Source organism: Triticum aestivum, chromosome 3B (genome assembly GCF_018294505.1).
Source record: "Triticum aestivum cultivar Chinese Spring chromosome 3B, IWGSC CS RefSeq v2.1, whole genome shotgun sequence".
NCBI classification, from domain to species: Eukaryota; Viridiplantae; Streptophyta; class Magnoliopsida; order Poales; family Poaceae; genus Triticum; species Triticum aestivum.
The window spans coordinates 241,215,762-241,226,845 of NC_057801.1; positions in this window are offsets into that span (position 1 = coordinate 241,215,762).

Sequence of the window (11,084 nt, forward strand, 5' to 3'; positions counted from 1 at the left end):
CATCATTTCACAGGAACGCTCATTGAAGCCATTTCTACCCTATCTTGAAGAAAACCTCACTCCAGGCTACTCACTTTTGCCATTTTTCTTCTGTACCGATGAAGGAAAGGTGGGCGAATCAGTGATGCTACTATATTTTTATTCCAAGAATCTTCTTTTTGCAAAGCACCGACCAATTATCACTTCCTATTCTTTTCCTGTTTTCATTGCGATTGTGGTTTCCCTTTGATTGCTTTTTGTTTGTTAGTTTATTGATGGATCCTAGAGCACTAGGCAAAGAGTTTCCGGCGGACAACCCACTTGAGACAGAGATCTCTAGGAAGCGAGCACCAGCAAACGAGTTGGCCATGTTGGCGGGCCAACCCATGGAGACGAAGAACTCCAAGAAACAAGCACTGGCCAAAGAGTTGACGACGTTGGCGGACGAACTCCCCAACCAAGAAAGCGGTAAGAACAGCAAGGGCCCCACCGTGCCTACCCCAAAAAATCTAATGGCCACCTATGAGAGGCTCAAGGCCGAGTTTGAGGAGATAGTCACCATTGAGAAGCAGTATTTCCCTGGCAAGGCGATGGCCCCCAGAGGGATGGGATTCCCCGGTGAGCTACACAAGGTAAAAAATGGATTACCATAATTGTGGTTTTTGATTATTTGCAATGTGCTTGCTAATATGTTAGGGTTGTGCAGGTGCCGGTGGACGTCCTTGATGATTCTGATGTCGCGGTCCATCCTGTGGGTATCGCCCTAGAGATCGATTCTGATGTCACGGTCCATCCTGTGGACATCGCCCCAGAGATCAATTCTGATGTCGCGGTCCATCCTGTGGACATCGCCCCAGAGATCGATTCCCAAGCCGTTGTCCATCCTGTGGACATCGCCCCAGAGATCAATTCTGATGTCGAGGTCCGTCCTTTGGACATCTCCCTAGAGATCGATTCCCATGCCGCTGTCCATGGTATGGAGATTACCCGAGAGATCGATGATAAGAAATAGTAGGTCACACTAATCCCTCAATGTAGTTTACATTGTGTTTAATTACCAGAATGATGCATGTTATCAAACCATCTTAGGGCTAGTGCACTGTCATGTGTGTGTTGTACTTGCTACTTTTGTTTGATAATGAATCACGCGAACCCTCACCGAGTTATGGAAATAGATGTATCCTCACCAGCTTTTGATGTAATATATGGCATGCTTAGATGTAAGTTGAACTATTTACCATATTAGCAGGACTTGTTTGATGATTCTTGGTGTTAGTAGGCTAGCTACTATGCGAGCTATAGTACATGCAAACACTCACTGAAGAGAAATGTTGGGGCTGATGAGCTTGTGGTACGCTTATAGGTCTGATCCGTCATTGATTGGCCAATAGCCCAAGCTCCTAAAATTGTAGGCTTAGCAATCGATCAGACAGTAGTCCACAATTAAACATTAATTCACATCAAAATCAAAGAGTTGGCTCACGGATACATTCACATTAATAGCCAGCAAAATTGGCACATACTTGTAACATGCGTGAATGTGTAATTTTTTGCTGGAAGCGTGAATGTGTAGTGACATCGTACTTTCAGAGTGGCTACAGAAAGTATGTACGTGTGCTAGAGGGGTTGTGGGATGGAGTGAGATCTAGAGAGAGAAAGAACCTCCATTTCTTTCTAGTCATTAGATTGACAAAGGATACGTGTGCTACAAAATCATAGCAGTACAAAGAAGTACAAATCCTAGGCGGGCTAGTTTGGGCTAGTGGATTTCAGTGATATGACATGCTAGAGTGGCGTCCAGTCTTTGCGGGTGGTAGTAGTATTGCGAGTACAATAAGTTTTCTTGAAAAAGCAGATTCAACGAAGTCATGATGGTTCCTTCGTCTGACCAACTTACACTGGGAAAGGATGGGCATGCACTATGACCGGGGTGACTCTCCCCTGCAGTACTATTGGTGCACTATAATTTTGTGCATGGCATGTGGACCAGGATGGTCGACGTCCCACATGTCGGTGAATGAAAGTATTCTTTCCGATATCAAGGACAATCAAGGAGTATTCATTGTTTATTTTTGATGAAAGCTATTGCGTCCACTGTTATGACGGACGAGTGTGAAACACGACATCCCAGTGAACTTGGCATGTGCAGAACTCCCTCCTTCCGCAGGTACCATAGTGTTGACTATAAGGTTGGCTATAACGTTATAACTTTTTCTCACTTTCTCTCTATCTATTTCCTCTCAGATGTTTTTTACATTCTTTTTTAGACACAAATGTTTTTTTATACCTAGGAGCACGTGTAGAGACGGGATCTTGCATTAGAGCCCACTCCTTCACTTTTTCAATGCCTCTCTCCTCCACATAAGCAGGCTTATAGCCCGGTATTGTACTTTCTCTTAATGCAGCTAGCACCTGGGGGAGCGTGCGCAGGAGGGGGGTTTCTGGTGGGCCAGGGTGGTTAGAAGCGGGGCTTGGGAGCGGTCCCATCTCCCGCATGGCCCACCTCACATTATCACCATATTTCTTGGAGCCCGTGCGTGGTGGACGGGCGATCTCTTCTTCCTCCCCCATCTATCTCTTCTCAGCTGACTCCCGTCGAGCGATTACATTTCGGCTATCGACGGTTTATTCAATGGAAATCCCACATGTCAGTGAAATGCAAGACAACGCGTGTCCCCTTTGGTGAGCGGCATGCCAGACCGAATGTCGGGGGTGCGACGCGAACGCGACAGACATGCTTTAAGTGTGCTTCCTTTTCCTTTTGAACTTGCAAAGTCTAACATTTTTGTGCGATCGATCGATTGGAATCTAGAACAAAAAGAAAAGGGAGGGGCTTTCCCGCATGTTAGGTGGTCTAGTTTGGGCTAGTGGGTTTGAATGATATGACATGCTACAATGCCATCCACTTGTTATTTTTATGTAAGCAAGGGTCTCCAGTCTTACGAGGGAGGAGTGTGAAACACGGCGGATCTGATTTTGATCTTATGATAACTGTTCCACACGAAATAATGGAGCATTGTCAGCAATTATACCATGATAGTTAGGGCATCTCCAGCGCCGACCCACAAATTTACACCGACATCTGTCCGAGGACACTGATGCTAGAGGATGCCATCCAATGTTGCCCGCATACCTTTTGACAAGTATATGAACTAACTGGACGAAATACATGCAAACAAAGCAAGTTTCATATTAAACGGATGGAATTCATTATATTTCAAAAACTTTTCCTATAAATTAGAAGAAATTCATTACATATTTTGCACAGACCGTACTAAAACCTATTGTAAACCTAATCTAAATGATCGTCGGCGCCCGACCACCATATCTGAAAATGAGCCTCGAGAACTGACGCTCCGGCTATTGCCTTTGCCTCCTCCTCATCCCCCTCGGCTTCACTACAAAAAAATATACTTCTGTGATGATACGTTTTTCTCACAATAGGTCGCATTTTTTGTCATGCAGGTACATCCATGACAATTTTATGACAGAATCAAGATAGTCATACCTGTGCTGTCATAGAAGTGTTCCATGACATTACCAAAATTATCATCACGGAAGTGTCCACTTCCATGACGATAAATCGCGCGTCATAGAAGTGCTTTCATCAAGGGTGAACGACACATGGCATCCACCATAATGGAACGTTGTTAAGCTATCGGGTCCGGTTTTGGATCCGATAACCCGTTAACATCCCCGACCAATGGGGATTTTCCACGTGTAAACTCATCATTGGCTGGAGCAAACACGTGTCGGCTCACCGTTGGGACAGATGTCATCCACTCATTGGACCGAAGGCGCCTATGATACGGCGACACGTGGCACGGCCCGACAGAGGCCCATTCCTGTGAAAAGGCCGGCCCGTTTGACTTGGTCAAAAGGTGGCGGGCCAGCCCACGGAAAGCCTGTTAACGGCATGTTCGCATATAGCCCATTTACAGCCCGCTAACCCAGGGCCCATTATGACCTCTCCGAATTAGGCCCAGTAGCGTCATCTGGGCCGTCCAATATGATTCCAGCCCATTTTAACTTCCGGCCCATGTGTGGCCCATGACTTCTTTCGGCCCAGATGGGGCCCTTTGTAACTCTTGGCCCATTAACGGCCCGTGGTGAAACTGGCCTGTAATGAATAGTGTATCACTTTATACCCATTATCGGCCCGTTATTCCATTGGGCCGTTTCCAGCCCAAGTTATCTTTCGGCCTTCTCAGGGTCCATTGATTCTTGGGCTCATTTGCAGCATTCGGTTACATACGACCCGTTACTGTCATTTTCTGCTTGTGGGCCAAATTCAGCCCGTCGTTACAGTCGGCCTGTTTGTGGAATGTTAATACGTTGGGCCGTTTTCATGTAAAAAAACCCGTTGGACTGTTTTCATAGAGTTATCAAATACGGCCTATTAACAACCCGTTATGGTCCACAAATAGTATGGCCCATGATTGGCGAAATGATGATACGCCCCGTAGAAGGCCCATGGATCCTACAGCCCGTATGAGGCCCATGGATCGTACGGCCCGTAGAAGGCCCATGGATCGTACGACCCGTAGAAGGCACATGGACCCTACGACACGTAGAAGGCACATGAATCCTAAGGCCCATATAGAAGGCCAATGGATCCTACGTCTCGTATAGAAGGCCAATGGATCCTATGGCCGGAAGAAGCCCCATGGATCATACGACCTGTAGGAGGCCCAAGGTTACAACAGTCCGTATGTTGCCATGATTATTTTGGCCTAGTTACCAAAAATAGGCTATTGTGGCCACTAGAAAAACACAGAAAAAGAACTGCAGTGACTACAAGCAAACAACTAAACAAGACAATAAGGAAATAAATAAGCAAGCAATTAATGCTAGCCTATTACCGCTATTACACATATTACATCCACTGGGCATCAAAGTTCGCCACCAGTGCAAATATAGGGAACAAAGTAGCATATTACATACACTGGCCGTCAAAATTGGCCACCAGTGCAAATAAACGCGGCAGCAAAACAAGAGCATAACTGAACAACTTCAGAAGAGCTCAAGAAACGTTATCCTGGGTATCCACCATGCTGGCAATAAGCTTAGCAAGCTTATTAGCTTTGTCCTGTTTGGCGCTAAAATCCTCCAACGCTTGCTGTTGCACCAGAATGTATGCATCTGAATGTTCCAGGGACTTCCGCAGCCCTTCCACTTCTTGTCGCAGCACAGCTGATCGATGTCTTTCAGCTTGTAGTTGAGACTCAAGAAACCAAACTGATTCAGACAGTGAGTTTTAATAGCTTGTGCAAGCGGAAGTGGCCAGTAACTCGAACACTAAACCAAGACAGGACTTTGGGGTTGTCTCGCTGTCTTCAAGATAGTCTTCCTCAGTTGTTTTATCAGCTTTGTTGGAGACCAACAAGGATGTGTCACTATCCTAAACCTTATCTGCATTACTTCCTTTACCATTGCTTAATAAGGCACTCTTCCCCAATATTCTGTCAGCCTTCTAAAAGAAGAAACAAGCAGACACATAACAAGTTTAGCATGTACTAGTATATGAAACTCATTTCGGTGAACCAGTTCATTAGTAAGGTGGACAGGATTAAACTACCAAGTCTTCTATTGCTAAGTACTAGTACATAATAAAAGCATCAAACAAACATATATCTATGTCTTATGGTCACTGCATTGTATTGCCAAATCAAAATAGAGACACGGTTCAAATCATATCAGTTCAAGACAAAGCAGCAGTGAAAGAATACAAAGTGTGGGAAACTACACGGCACAACAAGATTTCAGATGGGTACCACAGGTCTACATGTACAACAACACTATTGGCTCTGTTGTGATGCTAGTAATGTGCATGATATGAAAGTCAACTATATACACAATTGAAATTGAAATGAACAGAGCTATTGATAAGAGCAAACCTATTAAAGAAACATGCGTGAACATACCTGCTGTGCCATTGGAGTTTCGATTGGATCCCTCAATTTAAAAATAAGTTTGTATGAGTAAATACAGTGATACAAGAGCAAAGCAATCATAGTTAAAAAAGGCGCGCCTAAGCGAGCGCTTAAGCGCGCCTCGGCTCTAGGCGTTTGCGAAATGCATTGCGCATAACTACGCTTAATCTGTGCATAACTGCGCATAAGCATGCACTTTGGTCAATAAAGCGCAATGCGGTGGCAAAATGCACAATTAACGCCTAGCGCTTTTTTGAACTATGATAGCAATGGAATCTTAAATTAGAAAAGTTATTCTTCAGGTTTAGGAACTTGTTCCACATGAACAGAGTACAGTAAGACGCAAGAATATAATACTTACAATTAGAAAAGGAGCTCATAGACCTTACCACATTCTTGGTTCGGGACCAGTACAGAACAAGGTGTTCCCAGTCATCGTCCAGTAAATGTGTCTCAAGAGAACGTAAGGGATTTTTGATGAGTTTCTTTGCCGGTGAAGTATGTTTTCTTCAGGTAATTCCGATACTGCCACAAAGCATTCTTGAAGATAGCAGAGGTATTAGCACAGGTTAGTTCATCCCGAGTTTCCAAATCGGTCCTTCTCTATAGAGAAAAATGGGAAAATTTGATGTATTATAACCATCATGGAGGTAGGATGTACGGGACGAAGCAAAGTAATTGCCATGAATAACATTACTTACACATAACTCCTGGACAAACACCTACAACTGGCATTTTCCTTCATCTTCAGTATAATATTTCCAAGATGGGAAGATCAGCACATACGATTTAACAACATCAAACGCGATAGATGCTAAACTACGACTAGCTGGTTGTGCTTCCTCCACAGGAATAGGCACACTAACTGGTAGAGTTGGGGTTCTCTGTGATAGTACTGGCCCTTTGGGAACTGGAGTTGCCTTACTAGCTGCTCTTGTTTGGGAGCTCTGTGGTGGAGATGGTGCTGTGTCAACTGGAACTGGGTTACTATCGGCTGGGGTTGGGGTTAGATTGGGTGAACCTTGTTCTCTATCCATCGTAGTAGGGGTACAATCCGTGAGAGTTTGGATTAAGTGTGGTAGGGCTGGTTCTTGTGCATGTACAACCGGGGAGCTATCTCCACCAAGAGGTAGCACTGTTTTATTTGAAGACTGTGTTTTTAGTCCGCTAGATACTGGCATCACCCGCTCCAATTCAAATGGCTGATAAATAGGAAACATAGTTGAATGTACAGACATTGTATGAGAGACTGATGCAATAGATAGTGTGGAAAAAGAGGGCATGAAATAGTTGACATGTGTATTGTTTAACTAAAACGGATAGCATGACATGATTTCACATATATGATGTCTATCTAAAGTGGATAGCATAGCATAACATAATTCAAAGATATGATGAATAACTAAACAGGATCGCATAACATAATTCACCTACATGTTATCTAAGTAATCAGGATCACATCATTTATTTCACGTATGTGATTTATATGCTAAACAGAGGGCATTCGATATGATGTCTGAACTAAGAACATGGTGTTGAATATTGTGCAGATGATGTCTAAACTATGCAATGCAAGACACCATATGCATGATATGAGCAGTATAACCGTGCCAAGTTAGAGCATACACCTTAGTGGGGGAATAGGACTGGTCATCTGTCTCTGAATCCATCTCCGAGGAGCTATCGGGACCCAACAAGAGATCTGCTTCGACAGGTAGCACTGTCTGCTCTGAAGGCCTTGTTTTCACTCCAGATTTTTCCATCTCCCACCCAAATGGCTGATTCACAGGATGAGTAGTTTAATATACAAACATTGTCGACAAATGGAAATGTAATGAAGAAAAAGATGGGCAAGATATCATTCAAATATATGATGCCTGGTTAAACAGGATGGCATTGCACATTTCACATATATTATGGTTGGCTAAAAGACATGAGACTGCATAATTCCCATATATGATATAGAAACTAAACAGGTGGCATTACAGAACATGTCTAAACTAAGTAGGTGACATATATGATGTCAAAAGCAGGCACTGCAAGGCAACGTATGCATGATATGACTAACATCTTCATGCCTAGGTAGAGAAAACACCTTGGGGTGTAAATAGGAGTGGTCAGCAGTGTCTGAATCCGCCTCAGAACAGATATCTTCCTCTAGATTACAATCTGGAGAGGGGTGGGGAGGGTTTGCCATTTTACCCACCATGGAGCGATGTCTGCATGACATTGTATTGCCGCGCAAAACTCTTCTCTTTTTCTCTACATGTTCAGCATGACTATGTACAATATCTGACATGCATACGAAAAAAATATGGTGAGATTATGTAAGGAGAGCATGCAGAAATTTATAGTGATGGTAACAACCAGTGGATGGATCCAAAAATAATGATAGCAGGCTGATGATTGCTTTAATATGATAACAAGATAGATGATGATTGCTTTACTATTTGTTTCCCACCCAAGATGAACAACATAGGCATACCCTAGGTGAACAAGATATTAGACAGACATACTATTCGTTGCTGCCTCGATATGTGCCCCACAACTAATTTAGAACTCAAGTTTGAACATTAATTTGGACCTGACTTGGGAGTCCAGGAGCTTAACAGGATGATAAAGTAGCAGGTAAGTTTAAGCAATGCATAACATAAGCAGAAACAAAAGTGTGTGACCTCTCTTGTGGACCCGTGTACTCCTCAGGTTCATCTGCTGAGTCGATGATGGTGATGCCGTTGCGGTGGGTGCCGGCGGCAGGAAAGGAGATCTGAGGCGGCGAAAGACAGTCAGGAGTCGTGATGTATGGTTTGGTGGACGCTTCTGTCGATGGAGCAGCTCAGGTGAGGTGGACGGCGTCGCGTCAGGAGCAGCACAAACCACACAAAGTTCCCGTCGACACCTGCCTGTAACTGAAGTAATTCTATAAGGGCTCATTTGGCTTGCATAATTCTAAAAACGCAGGGATAGGAATGTGACGCCCTTGATTCAATCGTACACTAATCATACACGCAAATGTGTACGATCAAGGTCAAGGACTTACGGGAAGATATCACAATACAACTCTAGACACAAATTAAAATAATACAAGCTTTATATTACAAGCCAGGGGCCTCGATGGCTCAAATACATAAGCTCAAATATACAAGAGTCAGTGGAAGCAATAATATCTGAGTACAGACATAAGTTAGACAAGTTTGCCTTAAGAAGGCCAGCACAAAAGCATCTACGATAAAAAAGGCAAGGCCTCCTGCCTGGGAGCCTCCTAACTACTCCTAGTCGTTGGCGTCCGTCACGTAGTAGTAGGCACCCTCGGGGTAGTAGTAGTCCTCGTCGAAGGTGTCGTATGGATCCTGGGCTCCACCATCTGGTTGCATCATCCGAGAAGAATGAAAAGAGGGAAAAGGAGGGAGCAAAGAAACTGTGAGTACTCATCCAAAGTACTCGCAAGCAAGGATCTACACTACATATGCAACATTATCAAAGGAAGGCTATATATGTGGACTGGGCTGCAGAAATGCCAGAATAGAGAGAAGGCCTAGTCCTATCGAAGACTATCATCCTCTGGAAACCACCATCTTGCGGCAACAGGAGGGAGTAGAGTAGCATAAAGTAAAGTAGTAGTAGTGTTATCAACCTCGGCCAGAGATCCTTTCTCGACTCCCTGCGAGAAAGCAATCCCAGAGCCATACTATCCAATTGTCATCACAATCCAATTCTCATCACCATCCAATTCTCATCACATGTATCCAGTTCTAGTTGTATCGATCGGGATACAATTCCGAGTGTCCGTTACCATAGGACAGGCTATCGATAGATGATTTCTTCCCTGCAGGGGTGCACCAACTTACCCACCATGCTCGATTAACTCCGGCCTGACACACTTTCCTGGGTCATGCCCGGCCTTGGCCAAACAATATGCCACAACCCGACCTAGGATTAATAGAGAGGTCAATCACGCTGGACTAAATCTATGCCCCCAGGGGTCATGGGCCATCTCCCCGGGAACTCCTGCACGTTGTGTATGCGGCCGGTGAGCAGACCTAGCTACCTCCTTAAAAAAGAAAGGTGCTTACCAGTCCATGCCGGCGCGCGCCACTCAGTCGCTGACATCTATTAAGCTTCAGATGATGTATACGATGCAGAATGCCCATACTATGCTCACGTGATGGTTAGTGCTATCAGGCTAGAGGTCCCTCGGATCAAATATCCAAATCGTAGTGGATTAGGAACGCGCGGTAACAAGCAGAGACTCACGAAAGAGGTGACCCCGTTGCCCCGTCTCGAGGACTTGCAACAAGGGCTAGGAATGCCCGGCCACACCTCATAATTATCTCGCGTGCACCTTCCAGGTCAACCCGCCTCCACATCACTCGCGGGTACCCCTCAGGGTCAACCCGCCTCTCCAAGTAACAACTGTAAAGTCCAATTATCCGTGTGTCCAAACATCAAGGGGAAAACCCGAGGAATCACCTTTGGTGAATTCCACTCGATGTAATCATCAAGGTGAACGTAAGAGGGGCCACCCTCGAGGTCCACACTTGAGGGGTTGCACGACAGAGTCGTATCAGAAGTGGTTAAAGAGGAAATCACCCTCGATGACCACGACCGATGTAACATCCCAAATTTCCAATTTGGAATGTTATACAATAGATCATTATTGCATATCATATTTATTGCATTTTCGCTCGATCCTAGAAATTCTATGCAACTCCAGGACCCACGAAGAGAGTTGGGGATTTCGTTATTTTCATATTTGAGTTTTCTCAAATTTTGAAAATAGGATCATTTGATTTTATTTATTTTATCTTCAATTATTTCTATAAAGAAAATATGAGAGAGGGAATAAAATGACTTTCCCAAAATAAAGAAATCTTGAGGATTTAATGATAAAATCAAATAAGATTTTATTTTGGAGTTTATTGCTATTTTATTTGAATTTAGGAAAAATGCGCGTTTTTCAAAAATTGCATTTATGCCCAAATAAATGTTCATCTAAACCGGCTTGATTTTAGAAGTCGGGGAAAATTTATTTCGGGATTTTTGGAGTCCGTTTAGTATTTATTTTAATTGTTTTTCTGCGCATAATGTTTAAAAAAAAGAGGAACCGCCTTACCGGGCCGTGTCCGACCTGGACACTGCGCCCGGGCGGCCTTTAAAGGCCAACGGCCTGCC